Source organism: Hylobates moloch, unplaced genomic scaffold, assembly GCF_009828535.3.
Source record: "Hylobates moloch isolate HMO894 unplaced genomic scaffold, HMol_V3 SCAFFOLD_9, whole genome shotgun sequence".
Lineage (NCBI taxonomy): Eukaryota > Metazoa > Chordata > Mammalia > Primates > Hylobatidae > Hylobates > Hylobates moloch.
In genome coordinates this window covers 64,806,144-64,827,370 of record NW_026652284.1, presented here as the reverse complement: position 1 = coordinate 64,827,370, position 21,227 = coordinate 64,806,144, and the positions used below count along the sequence as shown (strand labels likewise).

General features: G+C 34.6%; 1 protein-coding gene across 20 annotated transcripts in view; it reads right to left on the bottom strand.

Annotated features, from left to right (window-relative positions):
- The window catches only part of RALYL (RALY RNA binding protein like), a 751,296-nt gene that overhangs the window by 537,909 nt on the left and 192,160 nt on the right, over positions 1–21,227 (bottom strand). The gene's annotated exons all lie outside the window — the stretch shown is intronic.

Genomic DNA, 21,227 nt, shown 5'->3' with positions numbered 1-21,227 from the left:
TACCCTCAGACTCTGTGTATAACGTGTATACGAAACATAAATAAATTTTATGTTTAGAATTGGGTTCCATCCCTAACATATCTCATTGTGTATATACAAATATTCCAAAATCCAAAAAATGACACACTTCTGGTCCCAAGCATTTTTTTTTCTTTTTGAGACAGAGTCTCACTCTGTCGCCCATGCTGAAGTGCAGTGGCACAATCTTGACTCACTGCAAACTCTGTCTCTCGGTTCGAGTGACTCTCCTGCCTCAGCCTTCTAAGTAGCTGGGGTTACAGGCATGTGCCACCATGCCTGGCAAATTTTTCTATTTTTAGTAAAGACGGAGTTTCGCCATGTTGGCCAGGCTGGTCTGGAATTCCTGGCCTCAAGTGATCCACCCACGGCGTGAGCCACCACACCCGGCCCCCAAGCATTTTGGATAAAAGATTCTCAACCTGTGTCTCCTTCAGACTTAGAAGATCATTCCTTCTTCCCTCCTAACAACAGGTAAACTACATGACTGGGCTAACGGGTAATCCTTTACTATGGAAAGAGATATAAGACATTGTGATTACAATGTAATTCTGTTCTCTGCATGTTCCCATTCCCTGATAAAAACTGAATAAGATTGAAATAAATAAAGGAATAATTATGCATGTAAATGAATGGTTTTGAAAGCAGTGTGGCTTTGTGGTGAGTTAAAAACCAGAGGGCTGAAACCTGAATACAGCCCACAAATAAAGTATTGGTTGCTGGATTTGTAGTTTAAATATAAATGCATGTAAATTGTGGACAATTTGTTACAGTATCCACCATTTCATATTGCATTATACTGGGCAACTTCATAAATCTATGTTCCTGTACATTTTGAGTTTGCACTTATTGGTAGTCTTTAAGGACATGGATTCTGATGTCCTACAGAGGTATTACAAGACTGCTCTCCATGCAACTATCTAGCTATAAAATGGGGGCACTAACAGAAACTATTTCTAAGACTCATTGTGAGCATTAACTTAGGTGATGCATGTAAAGTACTTAGCACATGTTCTATTATATAGCAATTAATAAATGTTTTTTATTATTCTTTAGTAATGAAACGCCTGCTGCTTGTGATATTGTGTTAGAGCAGGAAACGGGAATGAAATGCTTTGCCTGAAAGCAGTACTACCTGGGCATAATTTCATAAACATAATTTTATCTAGGCAACTTTAACAGAAACTGATATTAGGAGAGTGAATTTTAGCAGCAGACAAAACTATAATAAGATTTCTTTGGATAGTTTTTTTTTTGAGACAGTCTCACTCTATTGCCCAGGCTGAAGTGCGGTGGTGAGATCTCGGCTCACTGCCACCTCTGCCTCCTGGGTTCAAGCAATTCTCCTGTCTCAGCCTCCTGAGTAGCTGGGACTAGAGGCGCATGCCAGCACACCTGGATAATTTTTGTATTTTTAGTAGAGATGGGGTTTCACCATATTGTTCAAGCTGGTCTTGAACTCCTGACCTCAGGTGATCCACCTGCCTCGGCCTTCCAAAGTGATGGGATTACAGGTGGGAGCCACTGCACTGGCCTAGATTGGTTTTTAAATGTGGTACATTCATTGAACCAATTCTTAAGTTCCAAAATAAGGTAGTTTTCAGACATATGTTCCATGTATCATTTTTCCAGGTGTGTGACTCCATGAGCTAAGTGTTTAAAAGATTAAAATTGTGACACAATATCTAGAAAAGATATTACTACTGTGAAAGAAGAAAGGGTCTTATGTTGAGTTTTATAAAAATGAAGTATTTTCTAGGTCCTCTTATCTTTCACAAGATTTATTGAAAGAAGAAACTTTCAAAACTTACAATTTCACTTTATTCAAGAGACATGTATAGGCTAAAACTGTTTTGTGGTTTGGTATACAATATATGAAAAAAAGAGATTAATAATGCATTGGCAAGGCTAAAAAAAAAAAAAAAAAAAGGAAACTTTACCTTGTAAAACCAAAAAATGTTCTGTTAACTGAGAAGTGGATGGAATGTTCAAAGTGCTTGCGAATCAAGCTCTCTGTAAAATCTGATTTATACTGCAGGCATCATAATGCCTGCCTACTTCAGAATGAATAATAGTACCAAGCTGAAGTTGCAACAGCAGCCCTGGAGCGTTAACAGCAAATGTCTTCCATCTTAATAGCTGAGTCTGTGCCATTCTCTACACTTAAAATTCTGAGCATTTAACACTTCTTGTTGCATCTAAATCCAGATACAAAAACCTTCAAATCAAACTATTTACCTCAACTGAAATTTGTCTTGAATAATTCATAAGAACAAAGAAAGATGGCAGTGAAGAAAGCCAAAGGGAGTTTTAATGAACTCTAGAGTTTCAAAACTAATGGCATAGAAGCTATTACAGCTTTTCCCTTCACCTTATAAAAGGAGGTATGGGTCTCTCTTAAAATTAAATACTCCCAGAAAACAGGAGGTGCAGTACAGAGTTCAGCTTTTTGCTTGTCTGCGATTGATGCAAGAACAGGATCACACAGATTACCAGGAAGGCCTCTTCGAATGTGTGACAGTTGAAGAAACACTGAAATTTTCATGTTCAAATGTCTTATTCTTAAGTCATTTCATGAAGTTCTAGTGGTATCTGGGGATTCAGTTAAAAGGAAGCTATGAAAAATCAATAAATGTGGTGGTTCTGGCCTAGGTTACACGAGTACCTGCTTTTGTATTGCTTTGCTACCTTCAAAGACTTAGTTAGTAATAATGGGCAGTTACCAGCCAGCCTACCTTTGTTAAAGGTTTCACACTCTGCTCTAATAGATAATCATGTCTGCAGTGATTTTTCTGGGGAATAAACCTAGCATTTTGTTAAATTATCACAACAGATGCCATTTTACAATGTTATAACTGTGTAGGTCTGTATTAATTTCCCATTGTTTCTGTAACTAATTATCATACATTTAAGTTACTTAAAATAACACACAATTATTTTCTACAGTTCTGGAGGTCAGAAGTCTGAAAGGAGTCTTACAGGACAGGACTAAAATTAAGGTATAAATAGTGGTACGCTCCTTCTGGGAGAAATTTTTGTTTCCTTGCCTTTTCCAGATCCCCGAAGGTGCCCTTGGCTGGAGCCCTCCCTCCATTTTCAAGGCACATCACCCAGCCTCTGCCACTGTTGTCCATTTCCTTCCGCCTTTGATCCTCTGGCTTGCCTCTTACTAGGACCGTATAATTACATTGGGCCGAAATGGGTAATCCAAGATTGTCTTCCCTTCTCAAGATCGTTGACCACATTTAGCTAAGTCCCTATTGCCATGTAACTTAGACAAGTTCTGGGGATTAGGAAGTTGATATTTATAGGGGGGGATTATTCTATGAATAATAAGATTATAATAACCAAATTAATTGCTTACTAGAAGTATATTTACACATTAGATGTTAGGCCCTTGATTATAAAACAGGAACGAAAGACAATCCTGATCATTTTAATGTGACTTTTTTTTTCAAATATTTTCTAAAACTATCTCACACAACCTTAAAAGCTTACTGAAAAACTTTAACAATTTATAAATTTATAAGAACTAAGTATTTATATCAAAAGAATTTTCATTAATTCTCTTTAATTAACTCTAATTAACACTTAATAATGTATTATCTTCTTTAAAAGGGTTTCTGTGTCTGTCATTTTTCCTTCTAGTCCACAGGTGATTATATACCCAGTGTCTAGAACATGAATAAGGGTTCTTTAATATTTATTGGATGAATGAATGAGTGAATAAATGAAACAATTTCATTTTGTAAAAGTCTACTTTTATCTTACAAGACTTTTTAAAGCACAATAACATTACTGGTTGAAATATTAAATGCAGACCTGACATTTGATGATCTTTTAAGAATTATATAAACGATTTTTTAGGCAGCTTCATTTCAAATATATGCCACAAATTTTTAAAGAAATCCTTAACAAAATGAGCCCATCATGGGAAGGGAAAACTTTCAAATAAAAACAGACCATAGATATTATTCTTATTTCAAGTTAATTCAAAAGCATCCTGATCTAGGACCTAATCTAGATGCATACAACAAACTCAAACATGTTTCTAAAGACTTGCTGAGTTTATAAACAATATAAGTTTTTGAAAAAAATTACTATCAAATGAAAATAGAAATATTTTAATTGATAAATTAGTCCATACAGTCAAAGCAATATGCTAAAATGAATGTATTTAAAACTTTAAAAAAATACATTCACTTCCAAAACTATTAACAAAACTTCAAATTAGATATTATTCTATGAAGAATTGCACACTTATCCTAGAAGCAAGATCATTTTAACAAGTGACTTATAAATAAAGATTAGAATAGTGAAATTTACATCCCTGGGAAAGGAAGTTTTCTAAGTATTTTACATTGGTATTTCTCATTCTGGGAATTTTTAACAAAGATAGAGATTTTACCAAAGATCATTTCACAATCTATTTCAAAAAAGAAAGAGTATATTTTGAAATAGTTTTGCTCACACAAATGTTCATCGTTATTAGATTCTACCTAAGGATATCACGAACACGTTAAAACCTTGCTGCTATTTTTAAGGAATATTGGTAACCATATGAACATACGTAATGTGCTAAATGTTATTTAATAGAAAACAACAAAACGTTATTGATCTGAATTTCTATTATAATCTGAAGAAAAGTGCAAGTGCTGATGGTGGATTATGTCATTTACAGATTACACTGATGATTTTTAGAACTAATCAAATCAGCACTTTTTACAAAAAGATAAATATTTGATCACAGAAATCCTCACGTATTTTCAATTCAAAATTCTGAGTTCTTGAAAACAACTTCACTCCAAAATTCACAAACAACAAACAAGGAAAAATTTACCTTTTAATATTGTTATTCTATATTTTTTATTGGAAATGGAATAATAAGAGGACAGAATGTGATTGCAACAGAAATGAAGCATCCTAACAGTGACGACAAAGACAGAAATGAAAAATGCTTTAAGCCTAAATCTTCATTACATGTATGTATATATGTATATAAGGATTTAAAAAAATCATTTAATAAAATACTAATATTCCAACAGAAAAAAGTGATCTTATGATAATTGTCTAAAATATGCATTAAATGGGTCAGCAATTGTCTATGAGTTATGGTAATATTTATTTTCTTGTGTTTTTGTTGTTTCTAAATGTTTTACCAGGAACATGTATACTTTAATAAGCAGAAATAAACAATGTTGATCTTTCCAATAAAAATATATTTTGTGTTTAATATTAAAGCCAAAAATAAATGAGTAAATGAACTTCACTTTATCATGTTTTCTAAGGAGAATAATGAGAATATGCCACCCCTGAGAAAAACCACATTTCCTATTTTTATGTGAACTTGTAAGAATTGTGAACTTGGGAAAAAATATTTGGACCTTCTATCATTTTTGTAAAAAACCTTGGCATATAATGGTGAACTATCAAAGAGTGTGTATTCCATTATTAATCAAATCATGAAAATCTATATTTAAAAACATTCATGGGTTTATCACCAGTGAATAAGCATCGCATATATGGATATATCCAGTAAATATTTCATTATAGCATATAGATAAATATTTCATATCTTACAACTATAAAAAAAAACTATCTGCTTAAGCAATAATAGAGATAAGGAGTTTTTACAGTAAGCATCCTAATCATATTATTGCTAAATCACCTGACTTATATTAAACAAAATACATAAAAAGAACCATGAGGAACCAAACTGTATTCTTGCACTATGCTTTCAGCTTCATAACAATTTTGACGTATCTGGATGGAAGTACGCAAAGTGTTTAATAATATTTGCTGCTCCTTAGATCATTTGTAAACTACTATCATTTTCAAGAAAAAGATTCATGAATATCATTGTACTAGTTAAAAACTACTTAAAATTTTTCAATACATATAGGTTATTTACATCACTAGTAATAATCCTGATTCCTTTTGCATGGAACAAGCTACACCTGGAATTTATTTAGTTGCATGTGATGACTTACAGATCCATTATGTTAGAATGCAACAAATGTGGTCAGAAGGAAGTGAACTATACTTGAAATCATGTTACATAAGGAACATCTGTAGAAACAGTGGAAGACTGGAGAGTGCATAAGTAGGGAGAAAATGAAGGCAACAAATACACTGTCTTCAGATGTAAATTAAAGGCAGGGTGAGGATTTTAAAGTGGATATGGTGATTAATAAGTTCCAAGTTTGTAAACTAATTTCAACAACAGGAAAATTCAGAGAGCTGGATTTCAAGTGAGGAATAAAATAAGTATATATAAAATAAAAAATAATTATCATTATTTGCATACTTACTATTTGCCAGGTGCCATACTCAGAACTATATATTCATTATTGTGTTTAATTTTCACACTTTATCAGGTATACACCATTTTATGGTGAGAAACCGATGCTTAGAAGGTTTAATAAATTCCCAGATATATGGCTAATAAGTGTTAGAGACAATTTAAGCAAGAGAAGTCTGATTATAAAGCCATCACTCTTATACACTATTCTGTGTAGCAGAAAAGATTAAAGCACTTGCTGGATGACTTCTTGATGTATTAAGCCTGTATAGTAAGTTGAATCAACTAGGCTTCTAGTGGTAAGTAGCCTTTAGAATGACCACCAGTGGTCTCCCCCTCCTGATATTGATGTCCTTGTTAATTCCCTTTTCTTGGGTATCTTGCTTCTAAGCAACAGTACATAGCGTCATTGAAGGGATGTACTTCTGTGACTGGGTTATAAAAACTCGTGACTTCCCTTTCCTAACTGACCGTCTATTGCCTTTTCAGCCTGCACTCTTTGATGAAGGAGTCACATGGAGAGGGTCACCTGTCAAGGAATTGAGGGCAGCTTCTGGTCAACAGCCAGCAAGAAACTGGGGCCCTCAGTCCAACAGCACTTGAAGTACTGAATTCTGCCAACGACTATGTAAGTGAGCGTGGGAGCGGATCCTTTACCAGTCTAGCTTTCAGATGAGATCCCAGGCCTGAGTGACTTCTTGATTGCAGTCTTGTGAGATACCCCAAAGTAGAGATACCAACTAAGCAACACCCGGACACCTGACTCACAGATGACAACTGAGATGAGAAATCTGCAGTGTTTTAAGCCATTAAACTTTGGGGTAATTTGTTACATAGCAATGGATAATGAATTACACTTCCTTTAGGCAAAGACTGTTTTATTTGGCTTTATGTACCTCACAAATTGCATTGTTCCTGAAACACAGAAAGCAACTCTTTAATGCCAATTGACTAACAGTGAATGAATAACATTTGAAATTTGAGATTTTTTTATTCTATGTAGATGATAAAACACTTTGTCTACCACAGTCCTATCTGCTGTATCAGAATAAAAGATATTACAAGTAAAATAGCCCAAATTCAATAAGATTTTTTTTCCTCTTCTCCCCACCCACCAGCTTTAATGTACATACAAAAGATTCACCCATTGTGCAAGTATACCGTTTGGTAAATTTTGGCAACTAGGAAATATTCGTGTAACCACTATCACAGTCGAGATAGAGAGCATTTCTAACTCCTGAAAATGTTTCCTCATGTCACTTTACAGTCAAGCCCCTCCCCAACTCCTTCAGGCTGATCAGCTGTCTCTCACTATAGCTTAATACTTTCTAAAATTCCACATGCAGAGATGTATTTTTAAATACTTTAAATGTTGGATTTGTGCTGCAAATGCACTAAGGTATAAAGATATCAGTCCACATAAAGCAGCTGTGATTGAATTTTTTTGTTTTTTACTCTATTTTATATGGAAATCTCTTCAATAGATTCAATTTACAAATGAATACTTTAGCTCTAAGAAAAGAACTAAATATTTCAAATGGCATTTTAACTAATTGATCTTTAGTGGATTAACCTAACAAAGAGGACAGTTTCTAAAACTCCTTAAACATCTCTGGGATTTATCCAGATTTTTTTTCCTTGGAACAGTAAGAGAAAAATAAGAATTATTATTGTACCATATTAAACTCTTCTGCAGTGGCCATTTATCAGAATGTTCTAAATTTAAAAACTGAAAGAAAGTTGAGGCTATAGTGGAGCAGAAAAGGATTTCATATTTAAAGTTAAAATTCCCTAAATTTTGCTACAACTTGGCACTTTTAAATGCGCTCTTGCTGATTAAATGTTCAACTCTCACTCAATCAGCCCGCTTTCAAAGCCTGGTATTTCTTTTACTTGTATGTAAGGAAAATGCAGTCATCCAATAAAAATTCTGGAGACATTTCCTTGAATATAAGGGTTGATGACAGATGCATGAACAAAAGTGAGACCTTCACAGTAAAAGTATCAGAAAAAACTCAGCAGAAGTCACTATTTGTTGGGAGTGGCAGCATCAGCTCACTTTGAATTCCTGCAGTCTCTCATTTAACCAATATTTACTGAAGTCTCAGAATGAGCTAGGTACTACTTTAGCTATATCAAGTATTTTCTTCACTTACTGGGGGGAAAAGACTAATAGCTGTTAGCACAAATGCAGGAGCCAATTAAGCTGGCTAGCCTTAATATGCCTACAATATCAAAACTCAGTTTTATGCTGTATCTAACAAATACTGAAGAGTTCTGTTGCTGTTTATCTCAACTTATACATGCCCTACAGTAACCACTTACAATTGAACAATCATATTTGGAGGTAAATAGTACAATAAACTGAAAAGTAGGTTTGGGGTCAGAATAACCTACAGACAAATCAGATTTTGACTTTTACTAAAGTAAATTTTGTGGCCTTAGGGAATATAACCTAACTTCTAGAGTCACACTTCTTTAGATATAAATGAGTGCTTTAAAAGTACAAGATGTGAAATAGGACTTCTCCTTGTTTCAAACTTTCAGCTAAAGCCTAAATATTGAGAACAGTTAACAGAAAGGATTCTAAAAAGCACTCACTAGGCACCTCTCCTAGGGCTTCCTAACAAGCAGCCAAACCGGCTACCAACCTAGCACCTCTGGCCTCTCAAACGCAGAATTATGGAGTATTTTGAGAGAGAAAGAGTTGTCCAAGCAATGAGATGTTATCCAAGGGAAGAGAAGGGCTTCTGACTTGTCTTCTTTTCACAAGTGCTCCAATATGTTAAGTGAGCGGTGCACTTTGCAAGGCAAAGAAAGCAGTGTCTCAATTCTCACCTCAGGCTTGCTGAGCTGCAGAAATGTGCAGCCAAATCTCCACATAACCCTGGGACGAGAAGATTCTGAGACAAACTGACATGTGGCCCCTAAAGTTTGGAGGAACGTGTGAACATTGAGATGACTGCTTCAGTCCCTCCTGGAGAATTCAGAATGCATAATGTTGGCTGACGCAGTCTATAACAGCAGAGAACAAAGAGAGGAGGCAGCAGACTGGGAGGAACTACCTCCCATTATTAGACATGACAAGAATGCCTGAATTTCCATGGGCTCAGTCATCCCACAGAAAGTAATTTGCTAGCTTTATGAGATCCCAGTGAAAAGAACCACCTTCCCAAAGAAGTAAGGGAACTGCAGAAGAAGGAGATTCTGGGTTTGCTGCTGAGAGCTGGAGCTGAGTGGTAGCTAAAGTGAGTATGTCCCTTGTCAGAAAGATGAGATCCCAAATAGTGTGGTGTAGGGGAGACAGTGGTTCTCTGAATAGTTTACAAATATATTCTACATGGCAGTCAATCTCTGCCATTGACAGAGGCACTGATTACTGAGAGATACTTAAAAAATACAGTCAACGAACTGCACTGCAGAGCTGGAGGCAGGAGTCAGGCCTGAATTATGGGGAGAGGAGTGATTTTGAAGTTTACTTGAATTAAGTACAGCCTGGAAATTTTAATAACTAAAAATAAGTTTTAATTATTGAAATTACATTGTGTTTATGACAAAATCAGAAAAACTATGGTCTCTGCCTAAGATGAGTCAAACCACAAGATGAGATTTGATAACATGCTTGAAGAGAAAAAGTAAAAGCGCTTTTTGGCGATGAGTTCAGGCCATTCAGTAAAATCATTACATAAGGATTACAGATAATACACGTTAAGTGCCTACCATAGTACCTGGCACACAGAAAATGATTTTAATAAATATGAGTTATTGTTAGTTTTATTACCATGTCCCTGGCACTGCTAGTTACTTTACTTACATACATTACCTCTAATCCTTCCAATAAATCTATAAGGTAGCTATTATTATATTTATTTTATAGACAATGAAAAAGAGGAAACAAAAGTGAAGGAGACAATCTCTACCCTCACAAGCCTTATCTAAGGGAACCAATAATTTAACGGCAGTAACAGCTAAAAGAGATTTCACAAGACACCATCTGAAGCCAACTCTGAGGACCACTGGCTTCCCCGTAGGGTTGGGCCAACAAATAGGTGTCAGTTATTGAGGTGAAAAGGACAGGCAACATTTCCAGAGGAAGGGCTCTCCGTGAGGTTTAGAATGCTGAAGTATAGGAAGGGAACTAGCAAGAACAGGACAGAGGAGGTAGGACAGAGCAATATTATGAAAGGGCTTGCAACATTCCTTGGTAGTTTATCCTGAAGATGATGTGGAGTCAATGGATGAATTTAAGCGAGGAAGAGGCAGGCCAGTGTGGCGCGAGGTTCAGTGTGTCATACCCAATATATGGCACTGGAGTCTGAAAGCTCTCAGTTGCTGAACCAGGAAAATCTGTGAACTCTTGAACCTCCAGTATCCTCATCTGTAATGCCCTTTAGTGTCCTTATCTTTAAAACAGAATAAAGGTACTACCTACTCAATGGAACTATATTGAAATGATAAGTTACAAAGTGGTCATAGGTCTTCTATTATGAGCTCAAAAACTGAAAATTTCAAAGTCAAATGTTCCCAATTTTTGTTAAAATTAACAATTATATTACCACCAATTAAATTTCCCCTCTGCTTGTTGATACATGCTATGTAACAAGTAAATTAAACAATATTCTTTGTACTAGTCTAAAAACTTTGAGCTGAATTTTAAAATATCTATTTCTAATATAAATTCTAACAAAGGGGAAAGTAGCAAAATATGGTAGGAAAGTCAGGATGGATAAGGGCAAAGGCTAACTATGAAGGCTTCACTTGAAGCTCCCAGAGTGGCAATAGTAATTACAGGTTTGGACTTCTGGCAATTATAGAAAATTCTCAAATGTAGTCTTTCTATTTCCTCTATAAATCTGCAGTGACCTGGTGATCTAATTCAAGTGTCAGATAAGACCCAGCTTTGACAAGATGCTTCTCTTTCCCAAGTGAATGCTTGCACTGCTTTGCATAAATGCCAAGAGAGGAGAGAGACAGAGTGAAAGTTGTCAGGGTGAAATATAATAAAGGCTCCTTGAGAGGCAGTAGAATGATACAGAAAGGAGGGAATGGCTACTTGGTCCTAGAATCAGTTCCTCACCATGCCATCCTGGAGATGAGGCATGGTGAACCTTGCCAACTATCTTAGATGATGAAGTCAAATGGCAAAGTTAAGGGCCAGCCACAGATCAGTTTACTAAGTGTGGTCTGTGAGATGCCTGAATTGTACATAATATCAAAGGCTAGCTAGCCCTGTCAGGTGCAGCTAGGAAAGCCACAATACAGTGGCAAAGGTAATTCTAATTCGTAAACCTAGGAACTGTTCAGTCAAGTTCTGAGACAAAGAGAGTCAATCTTGAGGAGAAGGCATGTGGAAGATTCCAGGAAAGGAGTAACAGAATGAAGACAGACATTGTTCAATGGTCTACAGCAATGTGGCTTTTACACCTAAGACAGGAAGCTAGGAAGAAGCCCTTCAGAACTAACCACTGAGAGTAGATGCACAAGGCTTACTCGTCCTTGTCCTTTTTGTTCTAAAACTATCCCTCATACAGTAGATGAAGTAAGTATCATATTTAAGGTTCATTTCTATTCTAATCTTTTGTCTCATATAATTAGATGGTTTTTAAGAACTTCTTTTGAAAAATAATGTTATATAACTGAAATTTGGGTTGCTCTAAAACTAATTTACATAGCTCTTAGAAGTTGATTGAATTTAACTTCCTCCATTTAATATTATAATCAGCATTTAACTTCCTCCATTTAATATTATAATCAGCATTTTTTTTCTTTAACAAGGTTGGAATGTAAAAGTAGTTTAGTTTGTAACAGATTTGCTATTTTTTCCAAAATAACAATTTTAAGATATGTAAATGGATCATCTGATTACTCATATACACGCAAAATGCTTGAAAATATACTGCACATCTAGGGAAGTTGACTAAACGATTAACTTTTGCTTTACTTTCCTGGACTTTGTGGGGGTGGAAGAATATTTAGGTCCTCGTACAACCTATATTTACCAATAGGATTCTTTTTATCTTATTGCCATTATTATGCCCAGGTCACAAAACAAATGTTGCAAGAAATGGGGTAGTATTAATTGGAGAAGGAATGGAGTAGAGGCATAGGTAGCCTTAAAAATAACTAGAACTCTCTTTAACACATCAGATTTTGGATGTGGTTGGTACCAAGCCCTAATTTTAAGCTCCACTACATAATGAGCATGATATTGCTATCATCTCCTTAAAACATCTTCAATGTTTAATTTGGTACCTAGGACGGACTGGTGTCAACCCACAGAGTGAGGGATGGTGCTTATCAGAGAATTTGAATTCACAGAGTAAGAAAAAGATAAAATCAGGGGAAAGGAGGATAGGACATACAGTCAAGTTTTTATAAGGTACTTCACTCAATGAAAATTTCATTGCACCCAGGTAATATGGGAGAAAGGAAGCTATGAAATGAAAGAGATAGGAAAAAACCCTCAGAAGTATAATGGTCCTTGAAATGTGTATTAGTTTTTATCCAGAGTTCAAAGAATATCTATAATAGAAACAATATTATGCTTTCATGAAAATGCATTTGTCGTTGATTAAAATAGAGTCACATGATAAAAATCTTGTGGGACATGCTCTACAGGAATTAGAGGAGTAATGTGATAAGTGGAAATTGAAATTGCTTCAAGTTCACATAGAGGGCACAGTATAATCATAATGATGATAGCTTGCATTTGTAAAGGATTTTCGTTTTCAAAGTGCTTTCATACCCATCATTTCTTCTGATCCTTTCAACAACCCTGTGAGCTGGGTAGGGCAAGTGTTATCCCCATTTTAAAGGAAAGGAAACTTTACATCTTTTTCAAATAGGTAATTTTATGTTTAAAGTGATTGTGTAACATCTTATTCTTCTTGATACAAAGGCATTATAAGATATTTTGTAAAAATGAGAGTAAGTGAAGAAAATTTCCTGGAAAAAATAGGCAATTAAGGAGCCTAAAACTGTGTGAACATGTATATACGTTTGATATGGTAAGTGGGACATGGAAATTATTTTGCATAAGATAGTTTAAGTTGCTTCTTTATCCTTTTAGATATTTTCATATAAGTATCTGGCTGGCTGTCGTCTCAAATTTCATACATCAGAAACTCACCCACATCTCTCAATTCTTCAATCTTGGTATAGCACCTTTGTTCATTTATTTATCCAAACTTGACACCTTTGTTTCAGTTTGGCCACCTTTTTTTTTTTTTTTTTTTAATGTAACTGTCTCAAATCAATCACCCCATCCTCTTTTTTCTTCCTTTCACAGCCGTTGTCCCAACCTTAACCCAGGTCTTCATTGACTCAATTCCACACTCCACTTCAGTTTATCTACTTTTCAATCTACCTTCAACCTACCTCAACACACCACTGGGTGCAATCTTTTCTTCACAGTCATTCATTAGACCTGTATTTTTTTTTTTTTAACTCTCTGAAGTAAAAAGTACTTTTACTGCCTTTCAGAATCCTTTATATCTAGATAAAATACCACAAAATTTCCAAACATACTCTTTTCTTTTTTAATAAGCTCTGGAGGCTCCTATACTCTCTAATAGTTTATGATCTTTCCTTTCTCAAGTCCTCAATGTCTTGCTCCATTTATTTGGAAAGGAAAGTTTCCTCCTATTTGTTGCAAATATTTCTTTTTGTAAGCTTTACTCAACTGTCACTTCCATGAGTCTGATACTCCACAAAAGACCCTCTTTTCTGAATACCTATTTGATTTGTACTCTTTGATATTCAAGTAGAATTAATAGGACAATGTTTTGTACTGAAAGTGATCCACATGTATTAACCTGTGTCTTCAGTTATAATACTGAAGGCCTCTGACATGAAGCAATATATTTTAATATTGTTTTGACAACATCAGGCATCAAGAAGTGATGTGAGTGGATCATTTTAGTGAATAACTATATCAAAAATAAAAACAAAATGCTTGAAAATAAATGCACTTATTCATCTCAATCAGGCAATTTGTTAAACACTGAGAATATAATGACTAAAAGATTAACCTGTTGCCTACCCTCACTGGGCTTATGGTTTATTACTATGAAGAAAACAAATTAATAAACACTCTCAGTGGGAAAATTCTGGATGCCTACAATCACATAAGGTGGCAAAGATAAATAACATAGAAAATTTGACCAGTCTTTATTACCAAAGAAGCTCACAAATGAAATAACACTTTTTGCTTCATGAAGCATGAAGGGTTAATGAATATTGCTCTTTTACATATGGCAGCACAAGGACCATAAGTAGTTCAACATCACATGAAATATGAAGATAAGTGAAATGCCTGGCATTTCAAGTTGGCAGCTGGAGGCAAAATGATTTATAATTCAATGGTATATATTTTTATATTCACCAAACACTGTAGGGCTAACATCATTTAATTTTTAAATAGAAATGAATAATTACAATTATCCTAATAAGCATTTAAAATAGCTTGAGGAACTTTAAAATTTTGGTTATTCACTAACAGAATAAATAAATTATGTTAATTTTAGTTAATTCTTCAAATTTATACAGTAATATTGAATTTAACTTGCAAATGTTTGATAATCCAAGCCATCATAGAACAATCTGCTTAGCTGATGCATTTTCTTTATGCATCAGTATGTATTACGTGCAGATTTTTGCAAGATGAACATTTATTTGAGAGTGGTAAACCATAAAAAATAATCAGTGACAATCTTAAAGATAACTATTTCAAAGGAGTTATTTTGGTTACATTTCAATAAAAAGAACCTCACTGCAGGTTTTTTTTTTTTTTTAATTCTAGTGCTGGCTTAATGCTGATAAATAACACATATTTAACTTCCATCCCAAATGTATTTAAACTAGCATGTGTTCATTTTTTGACAATGTTAAGTATGATTTTCTCAATCATAGAGAAAATAAAAGGAGAAAGAAAACATCTGCAATATAAAACTAAATAAATTTTTATGGTATTAATTTGATTATATAATTTATTTATAATTTGGAGGGATCAAATAACTACATTAGAGATGGGCCATATTTCCAATCATCAATAAAATTTATATTATCAACAGAACTTTAATGTTTCAAAGATTATTTCTATTTTTCCCTATGGACAGATTCATTATACTGAGAGAAAGGAACAGCAAGGAAAAATGCCACAGAAATAGTGACCAGGTAGATGGAAAGAAAACCAAAGAAAAATAATGTCACAGAACTAAAAGTGAGAACACTATCAAGAAGAAAACAGGCCATATTAGATGCAGCAAAAAGAATACACTTGATGAGGGACAAAAACAGGTTAACTGACTTAGTAACTAGGTAATAGTCTGAGTAGGATTGGGAGAAGGTTAAGAGCATGCACATCAAACATTTGTTATCATTTCAAAGAACTTGATAGAAATTAAAAATAGTGGCCTTAACTGATGTATAAATGTGGGTTTAAGGAAATAGAGGGAACATAAGCCCGTTTGTAAACAGAGAATATGAAAATGGCAGAAAAAAGAAATTAAGATGAGAAATGAAATAGGTTAAGTAATGGAGTAGGATTTTGAAAGGTGGAAAGATGGAGAAACTGAAAGAACAGGTGGAAGAGTTAGTGTTAAGAAGGACCCCTCTTTCTCTGAGATAAGAAGGAATGCTGGAACAAGTTATCCACATGGAAAATGGTAAAATTAGATCCTCACTACATTTCATACAGATATACACACATACACAATTCACCGTCTTAAAGATCTAAATATAAATATTAAAACTTTAAAATCATAGAAGATAATATAGGAGCATGTGACTTCTGTGGAGCACAAGCAGGCTTAAATGCCCTTAGTGAGGTTGGAAACAGCTGTCCTTGGGGTCATCTCTTCCCTTTGGAGATTTTCCCTTTACCACCTGGTCACTGGGAGTTTCCCTGGCTTCTCTTACTGGGATTGTATTTGATGAAATTTTATTCTCTTGTATGATGCATGTTAGAACCTACTTCTCAATGCATAGACCTTGCTGCCCACCACAAGGCAGGTAGAAACTTCTGCATCTGTTAAGGACACCTGGGATGACTAATTTAAATCCTTTCTGTACTTAAACATTTTCTGAAACACTTTTTTACTCTTACTGGACCCCCACCGCTGATGCTGGCCTATTTTAAGTAGCCTCTCAATAAGAAGAGACACAAGCATCTCCTCCTTTTCGTTCTCCACTTCTAAGATTTCAAACAGGAACAGACATGTGGTTAACTACTTGCTTCTTTTTTTCCTACATTCTAAAGGACCAGAAAGAGTAAGCTTTCACGTTTCTCTTTCCATCGAATCTGAATTTATCTTACATCGTTTGGCCATTATTCTTATAGGCCGGGAGCCTCATGACCTAGTAAACTCAGGTGGAAAGAGTATCCTCTCCATAATATAAAACTAACTCTCCAATGAAGGTCTACCAGGGGTGGCTCTTGATATAGGCTGATGAGACAACTAGGGACTAGAAATTTCCAAGAAAGAAAATACACTGGTTGGCTTACATCTCAGAAATACTATGCCTATTATATATTTTTTCAAGGAAGAAATGACAGGCCTCAATAATGGATTGGATGTGAGGAGTGAGGGAACCTTGGACACAGGTATCTTTCTCCCCATTTTGCAGATGAATAAACCACGGCTTCAGAGGAATTAAATAACCTGCACTGCATCAAATGAAGAAAAGTCAGAATTCCAACACAGGTCTGAAACCAAAATATATGCTCTTTCTATAGTTAAAAAAAAAATGTATATAACACACACACACACACACACACACACACACACACACACAAATTTATATGAGAAGCATATAGTCTACCACCATTAAAGTTTCTTATCACCTGATGGGTGATACAACACAATAGCCAAACATCTGTGAAATCAGGTTAGTCATCATAATAGTCTAACCTTAATAAAACAGTATTAAAACAGCATATTTTTATAGATCTTAAAGGAGTACAGTTTTTTTTTTTTCTTTTTTGAGCTTGAGAAAAACCAAAGCTAAGATGTTTCCAGATTTGGCAAATGTCCTTAGGATAAAAGCAACTTTTTCTACTCAATTCCTGACCGCATTTATATTTTGGCCTAGATGATTATTCTCTTATTTGTACTTCTGTATGTTTAGATGCTTTTATATTTTATCTCTTCTTTTTTTTGTTGTTGTTGTTGTTTTTTTAGTGGAAGAAGCAGTCATGAAACTTGGTCCACTCTATTCGTGGAAATGAAAGTACAGTTTAAATATTGTTTGTTGTTTTATATGCTATCATCTTTAGGGATTTAAAAAATTTTGCTAGGTTTATTCCAGGTAAAATTTATTATCAAAGCTGGTATCAAAAAGATCTCCAAGCACACTATCATAGTAATATGAATGCTAGAAAGTACTACATTTTTACTTACAAACACTTGGATGCATAGTTTAATAAATCTTGACCTCACCATATGTGACTGAAGTTGTACAATCAGTCAAGGCAACATAAACCACTGCATTTAAACCTGTGAAAAACAATCCAGGCCTAATTTTATTACTTTTCTTTCCACTGCTATTATTGATAGAAATACAATTAAATAATTAAGATTAACCAATCCATTAGAAGATTACTAAAATTGTATCTTCCCAATGCCCCCTACAGTAAGATTTCTTAATAATTATAACCCTTGGAGACAATTTGAACTTTATTTAAATGTTCTGCTCAAATCTAAATTTCCTTCTGCTAGGCTGAAGCCTGATTTAAATAAGGAAGTAGTTGGGATATATCCACAGGCTGTCGAACATGGAGCTGCATCTGAGAAACAGGTGGCAGCAACCAAAAGCAAAGCAGGGACTGAGAACAGGCAGGTTCCAAGAGCAAAATGGAACTTGAAAGCCAAGTACGGTTCAGTGTAAAGGAGAAAATATAGAAATACGGAACTAGAACACCTGGTCTGGGATGTGGTAAGCACCCAACATATAGGAAAACTCTATGAATTCTTGTGAAGCAGTAAACTATGATAGTAATCATGTGACACATATGACAACAAACTCAAAACCAGGAAAGAGGGGCTTTATTCAATGCAGGAGATAAGTGAAAAAAAAGTGAAGTGTCTCAAGGATATAAGTTATCATCTCAAAAAGGCACATCAGTTTCTCGTGGAAACCATATGATTATCATAATTCTAGACTCTGTTCAGTATTACAAAGGCCATAGTTTATGAGTAGTCTGTTTCTCTCATTTATCAACAAATAACTTTGCTGCAACTGTAGTGAAATTTTACAAAGGACAATTCTTCTGTATCCTAGACACGTCTATTGTTTTCAGGGGTATACTAGTTTCTGTGAAATTGAATTTTAAATGTACATATGTTATTTATTCATATATGCCTAAAATACATGAAATGTATTATTCATATATCCCTAAAATACATGAAATGCTTAAGAAATACATAATTAAACTCTCAAATGCACATTTATCTTTGGAAATAAGAGTTTGTCTAATTCAAAAGTTACATATATTGAAAAGATTAAATATAGCAAGCCATACCCAATCTTACTTCAATACTGTGAGTTCAAAGCGCCAGAGATAGCTCCAAATGGCTGACCTTATAACTTTATTGGCACACATTAAAATGTGTTATAGTTTGCAGAGAATTAAGAAGGCATAAACGGATATAAGCTTAAATGTTACCTTGAAGGTAAAACAATTAAGTGGATATCTGTTTTTGATTGTAGCTGTTTAAGGAAAATCAAAGAATAAAACGTAGTTTATCTATCCAAGGAAACGTTGAAGAGCATGTTCAATGTCTTCATTTCTTCTAGAAAGAGGCAACTATACTAAACATGACTTCAAGAGCACTAGTCAGTAATCTCACTGCTTTGTTAAATTCTTTAAATAAATCATAGGAAAATATTCACATACCATTCTTACGACCTATTATCTACTTCTTCATGATGGTGAACGTTGATAACTCTATTAATATTGATAATTATAATTTATTTGTATCTTGAAAACTTTGCAGAACTCTAAGCTAAGCCTAAGGTCAGTGAACACTGGTTTTATGGATGTGGAATTCTGACATTTGTTTGGAGGTATTCGTTCCGAATTTTCAATGGTTTACATGAAAATCACTCTATTTTCCTGGTTCCTAAGATGCATGGGATGTATTTGAGCAGAATGGGTGGATAAAATATTGAGTCTTTTTTGGGAAATATTAGTATAGAAAAGGGCACGCTCACATGTTCAAGAACACTAAAGCACAACCTATTCCTAAGGACTTCACTTTCTACCTACTAGAGAACCAATAAGCATAAATTTTTAATTGCCTCAGGCTATGAGAGTGGTATCATCTAAAAGAAAACTGATCTCGTGGGATCAGTTTAAGAAAAAAAAAAAAAAAAACAGTTACCTTTTTGAAGATATCTCCTCAAAATGTCAAGGCCATTTCCAAAGGAATATATTCAGTTTCTCTTGACAACTTATTTTGGACATGATTTATTTTAAATTATTCAAGATTCTATTGTTTAGCCCACATGATATTTTGAGGGGCACAAAATCCATAAATTAAGCACAGAATTTGTAAGTCAGTGTGTTCCAAACTTACCTTCTCACAAGACTCACTTGGGGTACTTTATTCAGACTCCAGACCCTCAATAAACTATACTTTTAAATTACACTAGTTGTGATACTTAAAATATGGAGTCTGGAATCCATTGATACATGTAAAATGTTTTAATAATGATTCTAGGATTTAGAAAATATAACTGTTTAGTCTATCAGTACCAGCCACAATTTCATTAACTCTGCCTTTTATTCCTGACTTACTATACTTTAGATTATGTTTACATCCTTTCCAACTTGTAAACAATACTTTTTACTTCAGTGGCTCTTCCTCAGCTTCACTGTATGTATTTTAACACACATGAGACCCAGAGTTGTATATAGTATTCCAGGTAGGGTAAATTGACTAAACTGGGCACTTATCTTTGTTACAAGTTGTCTCCTTTGCTAGAGTGAATGATATGGAACTGCAGAATCCAGCTGACCCCTACGGTCAGAAACTAATAATGAACTTTAATCAGAAAGACAGGAAAATACCCTCAATGTAGAAGAAATTAAGAAACTCGTGAACATCAGGGTCAGAAGAATCTGTAGGGAGTCCTGCTTCAACTTCGCCTATTTCTCCTCTGATTTGACTACTCTTCTAATCCCTGTTCCATCCAGTAATCAATTTTTTTTTATTCCAGTAATTTGAGGCTCAGTTTTGACAACTTGCCAAGTACCCTGCTTCCTCAATGGGAGATGTCATGCCTGATATATTCTAGCCTCTCATAAAACAGATTTCTGTCTTTCTCTTACCCATTCTTTCTGGTGCTAGTAATTGCCTCTGCTATAGGCAGGTAAGTGGTAACCTTTCTGGGCTCACACATATAACCTTCTTCTAAAGCATTATCTTGTATTTGCTGACAATAAAACTTCTATACAATTTTATTTCTTCACTCAGATCCACTTGAAATATTTCTGGCATACCTGGAAATCCTTAGTATTATCTGCTAAATTAAAATTTTACTGGGCACACACTGTCAGATGTTTTGTAAAAATGGAAAATAAAACTGTTCCAAGTACTGAGCCTTAGTTCAAATTTTTTCTTGCAAAGAAGTGCCCGCCCTTGTTCCTTGAATATAAGTCAATTTTCTATTCATGACAACATACGCTATCTTACAATGACTTAGATTTTAAATGGTCTTTGGTGTGTCACCTTTACAAAGAGCTTTTTAAAGCTGCACACACATTATGCATGGTACATTTTTCTTGTAAACATATTTACTTATTCTTCAAATAACTCTAGAAGCTTTTCCCTTTCTGAAAATGTTACCTTGCTTCATTCTATTCTGCTTGTTTTAGTCCACCAGTTTGCAAGGAAAGAAAATGGAA